Source organism: Neophocaena asiaeorientalis, unplaced genomic scaffold, assembly GCF_003031525.2.
Source record: "Neophocaena asiaeorientalis asiaeorientalis breed wild unplaced genomic scaffold, Neophocaena_asiaeorientalis_V1.1 scaffold143, whole genome shotgun sequence".
Taxonomy (NCBI): Eukaryota; Metazoa; Chordata; class Mammalia; order Artiodactyla; family Phocoenidae; genus Neophocaena; species Neophocaena asiaeorientalis.
Genome location: NW_020175536.1, coordinates 970742 through 989065, shown reverse-complemented (window position 1 = coordinate 989065; position 18324 = coordinate 970742). Strand labels below are relative to the sequence as shown.

The window sequence follows — 18324 nt, the reverse complement described above, 5'->3', positions numbered from 1 at the left end:
CCAGAGGCAGCTTCTGTCAGTACTAATCCTGCTTCCTGTTTTCCCTCTGGAGACCTTGAGGGAGACTGAAAAGCACCAAACAGCTACCACCTCATTGCTAAACCCTGCACCAACTTGTGGACAATAGTCTCATTAAATGCTCATGATCTCTGGATGGAGACCAAGAACCCTCCTATCTCTGCAAGAAATCTCTACAAAAACATTTTTCTCTCTTTACTCCTCCTCCTCATTTAAATGCTAAAATATTTACAATGATAGGCCAGATAACATCGTGCTGTCTTGTGATTTTTCAGGGAAAAGATGAGAAGCACGTGATAAGGCTCAGAATTTTCAACAACTTGGCACAATAGAAGGAACGCTGGTCCAGGCATTAAGAGATGTGAGTTCTGGTTCTGTCTCCTCTGTGAATTAGCTACATAACCTGTCACTTTAAACCTGCTAGGACTCAAGTCTCCTAGTCTATAAAAGGGACTGTCCTGATAAAATCATGATGTGTAAGGGCTTTAAAAGATTGTACACATATGTAAATGTGAAGGATTGCAACCAGAGCAGTTTGTCACACACAAACATGGTGACATGCAGTACTATCACATAAAATATGGATGATTCTTCCATCTACTTCCATCACCCCAAGGTGAAGGAAAAGGTTTACATGTTCAAATGACTGTGTTACGGTCCTGTCTTACACAGGAGCCGTCAGGATATAACTTTTTATTGGTAGCAGAAGCTTCACAATTTGAAGGAAGCCAGACAGGGATCTCATAGGGAATTCTATCTCTTTGGGACCCTAAGGCTATAGGATCCAGTAGGTTTCTATGAGAGAAAATGGGAAACTATGCTCCAGACCAGTCTGGCTGTATGTGCTCACTACTGGCTCATAGTTAAAATTACTTGGAAGAATTGGATACCATATTGCTATTAGCAGTGAATCTGGGAGGCAGAATAGGGGCCAAAGCAAGGAATTTGGAGTCTGACAAGGCCGAGTCTAAACCTAAGTTGTTATCACTGTTAGCTCTGTGATTCTATCACTTAACCTTTCTGACCCTCAGGGTCTTCAACTGTGTGATGGGCACAGCACCACAGCACAGAGCTATTTTGAGGGTGAGATGAGATGCATGTACAAAGCACTTCAAACTAGTATGTGCCATGAGGTAGGTTCTCAGTAAATGACAACACCCAGATTTCACACACCTTGTTGTACCACAGGGAATTCTCAAATACTGCAGTGACACAGGATCACTCATCCAAAGGTGAAGGTAACTCACCATCACCAGTCGTTCTTTTCGGGTTGTAAGAAATAATTCAACATTTGAAATGCTTTTGGTAACTTATTTTTCCTGAGTCTTTACAGGTTAAAAGATGCAGTTAGCAGCCCTTTTTAATGTAGAAGCTCTAAGAAAAGAGCTTGGCACACTCTTTTCTCAAAACAAAAGGCCCTGCAGTCGCCTGGGGACCACGAGACTTGAGTTCAACCACTGAGTTACTTCAGGGTAGGGATCATGTCCCATCCTTTCTTTATTTATTCAAAAACTGTTTATAGAAGTAGCACACCTATGAGTTAGTGTCAAACTCCCTCACTGCAGGTGCAAAATTAAAGAAGAAAATAAAAATAAAGAAATTTAAAAAAAATTTAAAGATTATAATAAGTAAATAATTGCATTCACGACTAAAGAATAATATTTATGCTATATAGCTAATTTCTTGGACAATGCTTCCTTTCCTATAACATGAGTGATGTGTACTATAATCTCCTAGGCATCCTCAAATCCCAGATTATTTATTTATGTATTTACATGGCTTAGGATACAAGTTAGGTCCTCACATGACTGTACCATGGAGGCATAAATAGTTATGGCATAAACCTTATTTTGACATTTCCTGCACGTACTATTTTTAAATTTTTTATCCTAGAATTCATCATAGCCTTAGAAAATGATTCAAGGATGAATTAACACCCTCCCCTAATCAGGAATGTGAACAATTTGCATCATTAATTTCTTTCCTTTAAATCACAGATCCAGCTTATTGCTTCTACAGCTCAAGTCAGAATCTTCTGGATTCAACTCTTTCACGAGTAAAGGCTGTGTGTTTTAGGTAGAAAAAGTTTGTTTACGCTTTGCACATAACTGAAGAAACAAAGCCAATTTAGATAAAACTTTCCTTTTTTCTTTCTCTCCCTTGATTTCTGGCTGGGACGAGGTTTGCACCAAAGAAAACTGTGTGACTGAGTTACAAGGAAGGGAAAATGAACTCAGAGATGATGTAGGTTTTTTGCCCTCCAGTATGATTTCCAGATCTATCACAGACACGTTTGGGGGTATTGTTAGGAGGAAAACATGCATTTAGGGTATTTCTATTTCATGTCTTGAAAGGGGGATTGTTTTTGTGATGGGACATAGAAAAGAAAGGTCTGATGCAAGCTAGTCACAGCACCTGCCACTCTGAGAGAACAGCGAGGGGCTTTAAGCACAATGAAAATGAGGAATAAAATGCCGGGTGTTTATCTCCAGCGTTGCAGATAGAAATATATCTCCGCCCAACGTGAAACATCGCCTTTAATAAGACTGCCCTGCATTCATCTCTCCTGCATACACATGACGAGCACACCTCATCCGTCACGTCAAGACATGTTAAAAGGAACCTTCTTTCCCTGTTCCTTTCTACTCGGAATAAGTAATTATGAAAAACAAATCATGGCCATGTCTCTTTCTTTCTTCAGTTTTATTGGGTTTTGTCTGCCTGTCTCCCGTAGACATAAAGAATTATTCTGTTCATTCAGATCCGATGATTTTCTTTGGGGGGTTGTTTCAGATAAAACAGAGGGTCTGATTTTGTCAGGAATGTAGCTCTGGAAGTCTCTAAGAGCAACTATGCATATGAATTTGAGGGCAAAATGTCACCCTCTAAGTGAACTGAATGGAGAAAACACAATACAAGTCTGTTAAAATGCTGCTTTGGGCAACAAGAAAAAAAAGGCTGGATGTGATCATTCTTTCTGAAGGCCTTGTAAATGCCGACACATAGGATGATTTGAGGGGTGCCCACCAGCCTGCATTCGGATATTTCTTTCTGTGGAGTGTACTGCTCTGGATAAAATTTGGGGGCTCTTACTTGGAGAAAATGGCCTTCTAGCCTGAAAAGGCTTATTCTTAAACGCACACAAGGCTACCTGATAGAAAGAAGAACATAGTAACGTTCGTGCGTGTGTGTGTTGAATAGATCATCTCATCAAGCAGTTTGGAAAGCAAAGGGCAGAGGAATTGGGACCAAGCTGTAAGTTCACCTAAATTCTGATGAATGAAATTCTTCCCAGGTTGGAAGGTAGAAAGGCATGGAACAGGCCTGTATAACCTGGATTTCAAGTCGGTTTTTGGATCCTGACCTCACATCTAGGCCTAATTCTCCGCAGGATCTCCCTCCTGCCGCGTCCCAAAGTCCTCCAGGACTAACATCACCCTTACACGGTGACATGTGTCCCAATCATGTCCCTCACATTGGGTGTCACAGAAGGAAGGGCTTCAAAAGTGAAGTATAAAGCTTTTGTCTTCCATCTACCTCCATCTGTCCCTGTCTACTCTCTGTCTCATTCTCTTTGTGACTCTGTTCCTCTGCTGGTTGTCTCTCTCCCTTTGTCTTTCCCTCTCTGTCTTTATTTGATCCCCTTCTGTATTCTTAACTGTCAACTCCATACATATGACTCCTAAGTCATTGTACTCAGATCTGAATGTCTTCTACGCTGTGTTCTGAAATGTCTAACTACTTGTTGGACATCGTCATCTGATATTCTGCACCTCAAAATTACCACGTACCAAACTAGATTCAGTCCAACATCTAAACAACTTCCTTTCTCACCAGAAATGACAAAAACAAAAGCCATTGCCACCAGGTGAGTAAAACTCTGCTCTTCCTCATAACTCATCCAGTCATTCATCAAACACTGTTGAGTTTCCACCTTGTTGGGACGCTGAGGTTACAAAACTGAGAAAGAGAATTCCTATACTCCAGAAGCACGGGGTCATACCTCGTCAGGTATGTCATCTGACTACACAGTGCTTTGATCTGATACCTCACAAGATGTCACGGGAGCACAAAGGAGCGATACCTAATCCAGCCTAGGGGAAGGGGGTAGTTGAGGGTACTAGGACGACGTCCAGGAAGAGGTAACACCTGACTTGAGTTGCATGGGTTCTGTAGGAGTTAGTCTGATGAGGGGCTGGAGAGATACACTAGCATTTCTTTCAGAATCAGCAATGTGACACAAGCCTAGACAGATAGTCTGGCAACTCCAAAGAACTGTAAGTAGTTCTGGATGACTAGAGCACAAGGTGTTAGGGGAGGGGCATACTCACAGCACCCGGGTCCACAGTCTGGGGGTCTTAGGGTCATATGTGATGGATCCCATTCTCCCTCACTCTGTGTAAGGTAGCTGTCAAGCCTTACATATTTCACTTCTACCAGATATTACTCTGCTCTAGTTCAGACCTGCTTTACCTCCTGTTGCGCCAGTGTAATAAGCCCTGTTTCGGTCTCCATCCTTCCTCCACTCTAATTTATCTGATCTCCCATTACAACATATTTTTGAAGACTCCTTACTAAAAGCATGCTTTGTAGTCCAGCAGCAAGGGCATCACCTGGGAGTTTCTTAGAAATGCAGGCTCTCAAGCCCCTGCCTAGACCTTCTGAATCTGAATTTTAACAAAATCCCTTGGTGATGTGAATACATACTAAAGTCTGAAAAGCACTGCTCAAAAGCATAGCTCTACTTACATTCTTTTTTTTTTTTTTTAAAGATATTGGGGGTCAGACTTTATTAATTAATTAATTAATTTTTGCTGTGTTGGGTCTTCGTTTCTATGCGAGGGCTTTCTCTAGTTGTGGCAAGTAGGGGCCACCCTTCATCGCGGTGCGCGGGCCTCTCACTGTCGCTGCCTCTCTTGTTGCGGAGCACAGGCTCCAGACGCACAGGCTCAGTAGTTGTGGCTCATGGGCCCAGTTGCTCCGCGGCATGTGGGATCCTCCCAGACCAGGGCTTGAACCCGTGTCCCCCGCATTAGCAGGCAGATTCTCAACCACTGCGCCACCAGGGAAGCCCTCTACTTATATTCTAACACTGCTGAAAAACATAATCTTCACTGGCTCCCTCATGCCTACTGAATATAGCTCAAAACCCCTCATCTAATTTCTACTTCTTTCCAGCCCAACGGGACACTTTCCTTTTCTAGAACATGCTTCATCCATCCATCCCTCTTCATCCCCGTGCCTTTGCTCCTGCTCTCTTCACTTGGAGCCCTCTTTCACTTATCAAACCCTTTTGATCCACTGTGCTGAGCCTTCCTCCTAGATCCTTCCCAGGTGTGTCTCTCTCATCGCTGAATGTCCAAAGTACGTACGCTATTTCTTCTTAGTCTGTCCTATCTTGCAGTAGAGTTATCAGTTACATTTCCTGACTGTTAGTTGTCTATAAATTCCTGAAAAGCAGAGACTACAGCTTCCCCATGTAATTGTCCCTCATGATCTTAGTGAATAGGTACTCTATACATATTTCTAGGATAAATTATTTAAAGAAAAGATTTATACTCAAAAGGTGAAAAAGAGTAAACACAAATTGCTATCAATAGCAAAAGAAATGTAAACTCATCCAGCACTCACTTTGTAGCCTCCGGGAAATGACCTCCATTGGGTTGAAATTACAAATCTGAGAAACAACTTATCCCCAAATACTACAGCTACCAAAATACATAGTGGACAGAAAAACTGACCACTATGTGGCCAGTTAGAAGTTCTGTCCGAATGTCTCAGTTTTAAAGTTTGTACCTCCCACTTACCTTAAATATCACAGGGTACATGACCAGCAAGAATTCTAGGTTTATAACATCCTCTGTCCCCACTAAAGAGAGGGAAAGTGGGAGATAACCATAAGCCCTTTGATCTTCTTTAATGTATCATGTAAAATTCTTATTACCTATGTAATTAGCTATGTGTCTTCTGACACATGAACACATTTACCAGAAATATTCCTTTGAATCAATGTATATAAAGCAGGGAAGAATCATGGCGGGTGCGGCAGAAACGTGCAATGTTATCAGGTTAGGAAATATCCTGTTCACAGAATGCTGGTTTGGTAAAAGAAGGAGAGGAGCTTTGCTGGGAGAATACCAATGGAGTTTAACAATGCAGCCCAAACATGTTGGGGCATTCTAGGTGACCAGCTCTCAATGACAAGCCCTCAAGACAAGCAGCTTGCCTGTCTGCCAGAATCTCACAGATTGGAAGCAAGGGAAATACTCATCTCTCTCTCCAAAGGTGGATGGACCAAGGAGGCCACTGCAGTTATATTAAGTGATTCTAATTATCACATTCCTACAGCCAGAATGCAGGGTAGCTCTACCCAATGATTTTCCCAGCAGGAGCCCGCCAGAAGAAAAACTGGGAGGAAGCTTTAGAAATTGTCTTCCTTTCTCATACTTAGAAGAAATCGTCTTTCTTTCTTATAGATGGCCAAGCTGTGAAATTTAGGCCCCCATCTGAATTTTCTGCTTCCGTTTTTAGATAGTTTTTTGTTTTGTTTTGTTTTGTTTAGGTCCCAGTGAGTACAGAACCACGAGGCATCCCTGTGACCCAAACGCTGCTTGCTCCTAGAGTTGGACCTTTCCTTCCCTATCAGAACAGGGCAGTATTAGTTGACAGGAGGTCCATGGCATCTCCGTTGAGTACGCAGTGTCTGGAGTCAACCAGCCTGGGTTCAAGTCTTTACTGTTTCTTACTAACCCTATGACCTGACAAGTAATTGTAACCATTCTGCCTGTTGGATCTTTCTTTGATATTCTGATCATCATTAATTTATTAGCATTAATTTTGATATTTTAAAATATTATTAACCTTGATTACTGGGTTTGGGGCATCCTCTTAAATTTCTCTCACGAGGAGAAGAGTGCCTCCCTTGCCTCTGCCTAGTCCTGGCTTTGAGTCTCAGTTTGTTCATCTATAAAACCAAGTGAAAAATAGTAACCGTTTCATTGGACTGATGAAAGGAATAATGGAGATAATACACTTACAGTGTTTAGAACATCACCTTGCAAATTATGTGAACTCTTAACTATTATTTTCTTTGACGCTGCAACTCTGTTCTTCCCACACTAGAGGAAGCTCATTGCAACAATGCTTCTCGAACTTTAGCAACCTGAGAATCACCTGGAGGACTTGTTAAAACACAGATTCCTGGACACTGTTCACAGAAATCCTGATTATTCGGGACGAGGGGGACACGGGGTCTGAGAATTTGCATTTCTAACAAGCTCCCAGGTGCTGCTGTTGCTCTGGGCATCAAACTTTGAGTTTGAACAACACGGAGGTTAGGGGTGCCAACCCTCTGTTTAGTCGGAAATCCGAGTATAATTTATAGTCAGCCCTTCGTATGTGGCTTCGTATATGCGGTTCCTTCATATCCCTCGTTCTGCATCTGTGCATACAACCAACCTCCGGTGGTATAGCAGCGTAGTATTTACTCTTGGAAAAAAAAAAAAATCTGTGTATAAGTGGACCCACGCAATTCAGACCCACGTTGTTCAAGGGTCAACTGTACTTCACTACAGGGAATGAATGTAACTGGAGGCTCCCTATTAAATCTTAGATTGATCCCTCACCAGCAATGTGTTTGTAATTAATCACCAGCGGACGCACAGGTTCATGTTGATAAATAGAATTGGCTGCCAACAGCCTCTGCAGCTTTTACCTACGCATTACAGTTTTTGTTTTCCTTTAGAACTTCTAGAGCTACGTCTCATCAGTGCTTATCCTGACTTTGTAAATGAACACTTAGAAAAACATCTCAGAAGTTTCTGAGACCACTCAACAACAAAGTTTTGCCAGTAATGGTTGGTAAAGACATTCAGTGCCCCGGTTCAGTGCCATTCAACCAGCTCTCACCAATACCTGCTATGTGCCAGGCACTGTGGACAAAAAGATGAAAGGACCCAGGACATTCATTAGAATGCACAGCCCTCAGGAGGAGAGAGGCACGCGAACAGTAAGTCATAATTCAGGATTATATGTGACAAGACAGCAATATGCAGGGAGGGCTGTGGGGAGCAGAGAGGGCGCCTTAGCATATTCTACAGGCTCCACCTAAGACAGCCTGGAGGAAGCATCAGGATAAGTGACTCTTCACTTCCCGAGGGCTACTGCCAGGTGTCTGTGAAGCCCCAGGACCTGTAACACCGGCCTCCTGGCCCTCAATTCACTCTGCCAGAGGTGTGCAGATCCTGATGTTCTGCCTTCTCTTTGGTGCAGCCGTGCCCCCAAGAGGGCAGTTCGCTGCTCCCCCACAAGGTAAGTCCCACCCAGCAGGCTCTCCTTGTTTCCCAAGCCTGGGGAGAGATGTCTGCCTAACTTTGGAGTCCAGTCAGTGGACAAGTCTCCCACTGCAGTCCTTTTTTTAATTAATAATGGTGATGTTTCTTCTGTATAGCACAGGGAACTTTACTCAATATTCTATAATAACCTATATGGGAAAGGAATCTGACAAAAATGGATATATGTATATGTATAACTGAATCACTTTGCTGTACACCTGAAACTAACACAACATTGTAAATCAACTATACTCTAATATAAAATAAAAAGTAAATTAAAAAAAGAACGGTGACGTTTCTCACTTTGTTTGGGACTCAGGTGGGAAAGAGGGATGCCATATCTTGGGCTCCCTCAGAAACTCCAGTGGAGATTAATAGCCAAGTTGCGTCAGAAAGGGTGACTAGAAGGTAGTCAGACTGGATTCCTGTGAAGGCAGTGGGCCTGGAAATGCTGACAGGGCTCAGAGCAATCTGAGTTCCACCTGCCTTCTTGCTGGTTATGCTTCTTCGAAAGGTCCTTTAGGGTAGGGTCAGGCTGTCTATTAGGAGACCTCGTGCATTTCTTTGAGTCTCATTTCCCCCCAAACAATACCACCCACCTGACAGGGTTGCAACAATTCACAAAGAAAATCTGGGAGGAAAATCTCTAGCTCACCAGAGTGACCTGGTCCCACGTTCAGTCATTACCTCCATGTTACTTAGAACAGGGCTTTGAGCTGTAAGAATGCCTGGAAGGCATCATCACTTCTTTAGAGAAAGGGCGACAGAAGGAACCTTCCTCGCCCTGCCCCCTCCTGCTTTCGAGAAAGCAGAGGCAAGTGAACTAAATCATGATCTAAACATAGCCAGCCACGCGGCTGGGCAAAAAGACTGCAGCCTGAACAATGGCTCTTGGCTGATGTATGTCTGAGGCGTAACTGCAGTGTGGCCTCTGTGGATGCAGTACCATCAAGTATTACAAGAGGAAACATAAAAGAAAACAAGGCACAGAAACAAGCTCCCCGGATCACTGACATAACAAGCTCTTTCACTTCACTACGTAAAAGCCACAGAGCAAAAGGGCTCTGCTGACCACCACCCACCGCTTCCTATTTCCAGCTCATCGAAGAACTGGCCCTCTGCCTGCCTGCAGACAGGAAGTGCTCCTGGTTTGCTGACATGCTTTGCCTCCATAACCCAGGGCCTCCATCTGTCCACATGGTCAGACTCTGTTCCCTGACCACGTAGAGAAGCCTGTTTTCTTCTGACACCTTCTGCTCTCATCTCTCCCTCAACCCCCCCACATGGATTGAAGATGGCTCACACTGGCCCTGGGCCCAGGCAGCCTCTTCCCACTCTGCCTCCCTGCCCGCCCCCCCCAACAAAGGTTCATTAAATTAGTCACTTGGACTTTCCATAGAGTTGAAGGTCACTTGCTGTAACTGTCAGCCAGGAGAGAGAGGCACCACTGGGGGAAGTTTCAGAGGCACGGTCTCCTTGAGTAGGAGGCTTGCTCTCACCGCCATGTTGCTGCCCCTGGACAGTGCACACATGCTATCTCCCTCCAATGAGAAGACAAGAGTGCCCTCCCTCCAAGACACCAAGAGTTCCCCAGTGACAGCGCAGGCTTCCATCCCTGACAGGCTAAGGCATATTGCCTAAGCAGCTTTTTTATGCTTCATGTTTTCCAACTAGAAAAACAAGGATACTTAACTTCCTCCCAGGGGTGATCTGAGGACATATTAACCAATTTCTGAAAACCACCTAAAGAGTTTGACCAGAGGAGGTAAAGAATGGTCACTGTTCATCCAGAAGCACTGAGATTAAATAACAACTACAACAACAACTCTACCTACTTTGTTTGGGCTGAAAAACAAATTATCATTGAAAACAAACCTAGGTCTCTTTATATAATGTTTCATCTCCAAGCTGGAACTTTAGTATTATGAGGCAATAAAAAACAAAGCACAATGGAATCCTAAACTTGATGTTCTCTTGGCTCTGTGTCTCGCTTGCAGTGGTGGGTGGACTCTGTAATTACAGTGGTTGTGAAGTCCCCAGCCATGTCTCAATCGGGCAGGCAGGGCAGACTCGACACTGTATTAGCAACGGCAGTCATTGGGGGAGAGGGTTCCAATGGCTTCCCTGGCAGCATTGTCATGATTCAGCAGAGGAAGAAAGTGCCAGAAAGCCAGACACTACAGGAAGAGACTGATAAACATTCTGTGCTTTGTATGTCTCTCAAAGCTGGCATTTGGAGAATGCGGTGAAATTTCAAAACTCCAGAAGCAAAGATGCATGTAGGAAGGGGTCAGACCTATACTGCACAAGCTTCACTTCTGACAGGGAGTGGTCCCCGGTTGAGAGAGGGGCTGTCCCCCTTGATATTTCACCCCACTTGACATTTCAATGTCCAAAGTGAAGGACTTTCCCCAAAACATCTTGACACAAACATCATGGAGCTTTGTCCATGAGATCAAAGTACAGAAAGCATTGTTTATCCATCTGTGTCTAACCACTAGTGGTCTGTGGAAGAATGGCAGGTACTGCGGTAGGAAAATAATTTTAATCATGAGCCTTCATGGGACTTTGGCAAAGTCTCCTCAGCTTTCTGTTGAGCTAAATGTTAGTTCTCCCATCACCACTGGTCAGTCGACTGACAAGAATGGCATGCTTATGCAGGAGGCATGAAAATCGTTAGAGATAACTACCTTTTTTTTTTTTTTACATCTTTATTGGAGTGTAATTGCTTTACAATGGTGTGTTAGTTTCTGCGTTATAACAAAGTGAATCAGTTATACATATACATATGTCCCCATATCTCTTCCCTCTTGCGTCTCCCTCCCTCCCACCCTCCCTATACCACCCCTCCAGGTGGTCACAAAGCACAGAGCTGATCTCCCTGTGCTATGGGCTGCTTCCCACTAGCTATCTATTTTACGTTTGGTAGTGTATATATGTCCATGCCTCTCTCTCGCTTTGTCACAGCTTACCCTTCCCCCTCCCCATATCCTCAAGTCCATTCTCTAGTAGGTCTGTGTCTTTATTCCTGTCTTACCCCTAGGTTCTTCATGACATTTTTTTCCCCTTAAATTCCATATATATGTGTTAGCATATGGTATTTGTCTTTTTCTTTCTGACTTACTTCACTCTGTATGACAGACTCTAGGTCTATCCACCTCATTACAAATAGCTCAATTTCGTTTCCTTTTATGGCTGAGTAATATTCCATTGTATATATGTGCCGCATCTTCTTTATCCATTCATCCGATGATGGACACTTAGGTTGTTTCCATCTCCAGGCTATTGTAAATAGAGCTGCAATGAACATTTTGGTACATGACTCTTTCTGAATTGTGGTTTTCTCAGGGTATATGACCCGTAGTGGGATTGCTGGGTCATATGGTAGTTCTATTTGTAGTTTTTTTAAGGAACCTCCATACTGTTCTCTATAGTGGCTGTACCAATTCACATTCATAACTACCTTTTAAGTTATCTATTGTTATGCGAAACTTGACTCTTATAAGTAACCAACTATTTTACTTACCTATACCTACGATCTATCTTCACACTAACATATCTATTTAATATGAATGTAGAATGAGAGGGAAATAGACATAAAGCTAGCATATGTGGTTCACAAATATTTCAAAGAAGCCAAATAAAAATCTTAGAACCTACGTATTTGCTTATATCACCTCTGTGGGTAATAACTTCTGTAAACTTACTGCCTGATAATTTTAAGATTGTATTTTTTTTTCTTTCCTTTTCTTTTTAACCCCCAAATTACCTATTTCAAACTTCAAGAGGTGGTCCCTAATTCTTGTATTCCATTCCATTTTAATTCAGTTCAAGGAGAATTATCTGTTGTGTTTCCAGGGCTGTGGTTTTAGTATTCAAAAGGAATATAAATCACATTTCCTGTTCTCAAGGTATTTCAAGTCCTGTGGGGAAGGCAAGGCTAAACACAAAACATGTTTGTCTGAGAGGATATGATTACTGCTAAAATGAATTATATGGATAAGAGGTGCTACAGAGTCCCATAGACTCCAAGGTTTGGTGAACACTTATAGTTTATTTACAGAGGAAAGAGTCCTAATTTTCATAGTCTGTTGACATGTGTTGGTTTCCCTAACATGGTAGACCACCCAGTTGTCCTTCTCTAACTTTGTTTTGTTGGTCCTAGGGCGACCAGGCCCACACACGGAGACAGGCTCTGAAAGCAAGATGCTGCTCAGGTTGACCAGCTGTCTAGGTTTTCCCGTGTGACACAGGGGAAGTCTAGAGAAATCGTGAATGCTCTCAGAAGTCAGCACATGAGGAGACGCTCAGGACAGAGCCCAGAGCTGGCAGTAATCTCCACTCCTAACGCTTCTGAGAAGTCTGATGACAGGTCGACAAGAGTAGTCTTGAAATCAGAGCAGATTTCTTTTGGCTGGGCAGAGGCTGTAACTGGCAAGTCCTAATTTATGTATGAAGTCTATTTTTTAATTTCACAGAGGAGCTGTCACCAGGTTCGAGGTAGAATGATCAGGAGAGAGACTACCCCGTAGAGAATTAGCCAGGGGCATTGCTCTTCAGTGATCCTCCAGCTCTTATTAAAATTCTCATTTAGAACAAGTATCATTCAGATGCCCAGGTAAAGAAAGAATTTGGTAAGGGGATGTGGGTAAGGCATCCTTTTCTCAGCCTTACCTTTCGGGAAAGGAAATAAGATTTGCTGTGTTAGGAGAATAAAGTCTTCTTTGCGGGAAAGAGCAAATGGTAGAGGAAAAATGTGAAAATTCCCAAAGTTGTGCCTTTGAGCCTTCCTAATTAACACGAGAGCACAGCTCTCCTTCTGTTTCCTGTTGACTAGCGGGCAAAGGGCGGCTGCTCTTCCTTATGACCCACAGATGTGAAAAATATTGATTTGTCAGAATCCCTAAGGCTCTAATGAAATTTATGTGATTTTCATAAATACAAATTGTATCAGAACTGTTGTCACAGAAACTTGAGTGGGCAGAGCAGCCAAGGCAGGAAAAAGAGGAGAAATCTGTGGTCAGTTTTAGTGTATGGTCCCTTGAACCTACTGCCAGGCAGTGATCTTCCTAAAATGTCAACTTCATCCAAAGGCTTGCCATCCGCACTTCATCCACTTGCTGAAGTCTCAGTAGCGAGAAGTTAAACGCCTTTAAATCACCAGCCCGAAATTACCTATCCAGAATAATTTGCTGTCAGTCCCTTACCCCATCTCCTAGCAAGACAAATATAATTACCAGCCAAGCCCCTAATCCTCTAAACCAGTGTTTCTCAAACTTCAGTGAACAAAACAGATTGCTGGGCTCCATCCCTAGGGTGCTACCTGAGAATCTGCATTGCTAATAAATTCCCAGGTGATGGTGACCTGACACTGCTGGTCCAGGGACCACATTTTTTAAAAAGCCGCTGCCCCACTGCCTATACTCAGTATGCCGATTCCACTCTATGTAAAATAATATCACATTCTGAATTTATTATAGTTAGTCACATGTCCTGCACTATAGTGTTTATGGTTTTGAATTAGGGAACAGTATATGTTCTCATAAGCTTTGTGTCTCTCTATCCTACCACAGTGCTTTTGCACTATAGAAAGAGATCAATAAGCTCTTGTTAAATCAGGGGGAAACCAGGCAGAAATGACTGTCTTCTGAGCCTACAGAAAACCCTGAGATGTTTATGATTACAGGGTCCCACTGAGCTATTTACATCAAGGGGAGGAGCCCCTGGCTCCTGCTTCCATGTACCCTTCAGGTGGCCTTCTATCTCTTCTTTCCCTTTAAAGGTACTCTTGTCATTTGAGCCTGATTGACAGTAAAGAGTCAGAAAGCCCTGTTGTTGTTGTTTTTTTTTTAATTTAATTTTTATTTTATATTGGAGTGTAGCTAATTTACAATGTCGTGTTAGTTTTAGGTGTACAGCAAAGTGATTCAGTTATACTTATACATATATCCATTCTCTTCCAGATTCTTTTCCATATAGGTTATTACAGAATATTGAGTAGAGTTTCCTGTGCTCTACAGTAGGTCCTTCTTGGTCATCTATTTTATATAAAGTATTATGTATCCGTTAATCCCAAACTCCTAATTTATCCCTCCCCCTCACCTTTCCCCTTTGGTAACCATAATTTTGTTTTCTATGTCTGTAAGTCTGTTTTGTAAATAAGTTCATTTGTAACATTTTTTTAGATTCCATGTATAAGTGATATCATATGATATTTGTCTTCCTCTGTCTGACTTACTTCACTTAGTATGATAATCTCTAGGTCGATCCATGTTGCTGCAAATAGCATTATTTCATTCCTTTTTATAGGAAAGCCCTGGTTTTGAACCCAACTGTAAGACTTATAAACCCCATGGCCTTTGGTAAGTTGACTGACTTAAGCCTCAGCTTGCCCATTTCTGAGATGAGGTCTAATAATCCTTAATTTACAGATTTGTCTTGAGGATTAAATAGATTAATGCATAGAATCTGTTGTAGCTCTGTGCCTGCCACCCAGTAGGGATTCACTCATCTATTATTTATCACAACACAAATCTGGGGGAGAACGCACAGTGTAGTTTGCTCTGCACCCTCTAGGAGTGACCCTTGGTGCACGCTTGCCTATAAATTACTCCACGAGGTTTGACAAACGGCTGCAGGATAACCTGCGAGCCACTGCACCTTTCTGTGAGTATCGGTGACCCCAATTTCTGCTGGGGGGATAAATCTTCATCCATTTTAATAAAATTTCTCAAGCGTCAATGGAAAGCAGAAATGTCACTGAAAGAAGCATGTGGAAACTGCAGAGCTGAGAATGGGGAGTGTCCCTGAGGACCAGTCTCTGAGAAGATGCCTGTGTCCTGTGATGGGGAACATTTAGAAGCTGAAACAGTAGGAATGTGGTGGGGAAGGCAGGGGAATTCAATCTCCTTTGCCTCCTCCACACAAATCAATCACAAAGGAAACAGGCATTTGAGGGGAAAGTTCCTTTAGAATGTATTTCTATTACCTCACTCATAGATCTCATTCCCTCCTACTATGATTCCTTGAGCAGAACAGCCCGGATCTTACACAGCCTCTTAATGGGCTCATTTTTGGACTCTGTAAGACAGACAAAGGAGTCTCGGAATCCCCCAGATGGGGACGGGAGCAGGTTAGAGGACCAAAAAGAGGGTCACTTCAGACTGAGAAGGGATGATGGGAAGCTGACCCTCCAAATATCTTCAAGTTACTGGAATTTTCTACTTCCGTGCTGAAGGAAGAATTCTAGGCAATAAAAACATAATTAGAAGATCTACACTATAACTTACTTAAGATTGTGTTGTCTCACGTTCAGCATCCATATGTCCTGAATTTTATTCAACAAGCACAGTGTTCATATTTTATTCCACTGTTCGAATGGTATCGCTGTGTCCAGGAACTTCCCACAGTTTAGCTTCCAAATTATATCACCCAATTTGCCTCCTGTCCCCCACATCATGAAAAATGGGGTAATTTTTGGTTTGGGAAATATAACCATTGCAATATATGCCCTTCATTTTGCAAATGAGGAAAGTTGGATCTTACTACAGGTTGGTGTCAGTACCAGAGGGCTGAAACCCAGTTTTTCTGAATCTCAATACATTACTCCCTTCTAGTATATTATGCAGCCATCAGGTTCATTTTAAGCTTTTAAAAGGCTTTTTTTTTTTTTTTTAATTAAACAAGCACTTTAATCCTGACAACATATCCCAGAACCCCCAGCTTTCTGTCTGCTTACAGAGAAGAAAAATAAAGTTAAATGATATGTACATAACTTCATGGGGGCATTCTCTTTATCAATCTAACTTTTAATTATTTATTTATTTTATTTCATTTTTGTGTGTGTGATCAGCACATCCATGCAGAATCAGGTCAGAATTGTTTTTGCACCCATAAGAGGCTTATTGAATCAAGTGTTGGCATCTCTACTTGGTTTAAAACAAAGCATTTCAAATGGCTAATAAGATAGTCGGAAGTCTTCTCATCCAGGTCTAGCACCTATGTTTCAGGAACTATACTAGGTATTAGGTATTAGAAGTTAATAAAAAGATAAAGACCTTACCCTCTTGGAATTTACAGCTAAGCTTAAGTGACCTGAGCAAGAGGGTCTAGGAAGGGCCCTTTTGCCGTCCTGGACACAAAAAACCCAGGGTCTGGCATAGTTTAATTAAATGACCATCCTTCCCAATTAGCCATGAAAAACACTGCTTGTGTAACTATGTGATTATCACTTCCTGCCTGGATTAGTGTAATCCATGATATGCAGGCCTTCTGTGCTCCAGCATTTCCTCTGGGGATTTGCAACCTTTGCAAAACCCCAGCTTTAGAATGCTGGCTAGAGCCAAAACGTCATTACTCACATTACTTCTATGCCAAGCAAGCTTCCCGTGCTTCCTTAACAGAGGAGTGCACACTGTAAACGTTCTGTAGTTAAAAGGATGAGCAGAAAACGCTTCCCCAAACCTGGGGCTGTCTCGGCAGTTTAAGTATACACTTCTCTCACCCCAAGCAAAAGTTGGCAAGTGTCAGCCCCAGACGACATATGTGTTCATCTCCTGTTGCCTGTCAAGGAAAAGCTGGATATTGTAGAAATGATTCAGACCCTCAGTGGGATTGATGGGGTTCTTTCTTCCAATTCTACAATTCTGCTTTTCTAGAATAGCTACTTCCTGGGGACTTCCTCAGATAGGAAAACTGTCTTTATCCCCACAATTCATTTTTTCAATCATAAACTCACATTTTTTTTCAGAAATGAAATAATACTAAAGATGAATTAGAAATATTTCAAATGAGGAAACTGCAGCTGAGAGAGAGAGAGAGTGGGAGAGATAACATGCTGAGACAAGGTCACAGCAAGGATTAGAATCCAAGTCTCCTAACTGATCTAAAGAACTACTGTGTCTTCTCTAATAAATAGTTCAGATTCCACTGGCCTGTGCTATATGGCCACCTTCTCCCTCTACATTTATAGAAAGGGTCATTTTTTATCTGTAGGCTGTCCAACTCCTCAGTGCTGTAATGGAAAGGATCCTGAATGTCAAACACCATTTTTCATTGGTAATATTGCTTAGGTAAATATCTCAAAATAGATTTTCAGCACCAGAGCAGGAAGACGCCCATGAAAGGAAGTTCCAGCTTCTGAAAATACCACCGGGTTTTCGCAAAGCCAAACTGCATGAAACAGATCAAAGAGCATTACATTGCCTTCTGGTTATGGGTCACTCTATCTCTGTGAATCTAGTCATAAAAGCACAGAAATTCAGATCTGGGAGGGACTTCAGAGATCATCTTGTCAACTCCTTCAGTTTAAAGGTGAAGAAAGCGAGACCCAGAGAATACGAGACACTCGCCCCAGGCTATAGAACTAGTTACAAGGAAACCGTCTGTCCTTTCTCCCTCTGTCACATTGTCCTGTAACACAAGGCCTAGGCCACCTGATATATTCAGTGGTTGTGCCAACAAGAACAGAGAAGATGCTTTTGATTTTTTTAGGGTGATACACATTGTGACAAAGCCCCAAAGTGACCTCTTCCAAAGCAGGAGAGCAGCACATGCTAACATGCAACAAATTCCTGGACACAACACAGAAAAAAGAAGAAGAAGGAGGAGGAGGAGGAGGAGAAGGAGAAGAAGAAGAAGAAGAAGAAGAAGAAAACCATCCTACAACACAGAAAAAAGAAAAGAAAACCACCGCATCATGGTCTCAAAAGAAGTCGAGTCTGAGATCTGATGTTCACCATTCATCACATGCCCTTTGATGCATGATGCTTAAGATAGTTAGTGTGGCACTTTCATAACTAAAGCAAGTACAAAAAGTGTCAAGTTCTGGGCTTCCCTGGTGGCGCAGTGGTCCCGACAAAAAAAAAAAAAAAAAAAAAAAGTCAAGTTCTACTTCAAAAACAGTAACAGTCCTTGCAGAAGTGATTAGGGGAGAAACCTACCCATCCTTTCTATTTTGCTCTTCACTGAACTT

The 18324-nt window shown here is 42.4% G+C and overlaps 1 protein-coding gene across 2 annotated transcripts in view; it reads right to left on the bottom strand.

The window, feature by feature from the left end:
* MAML2 (mastermind like transcriptional coactivator 2) overlaps positions 1–18324 on the bottom strand; it is a 359536-nt gene that overhangs the window by 170943 nt on the left and 170269 nt on the right. The window lies entirely within an intron of this gene.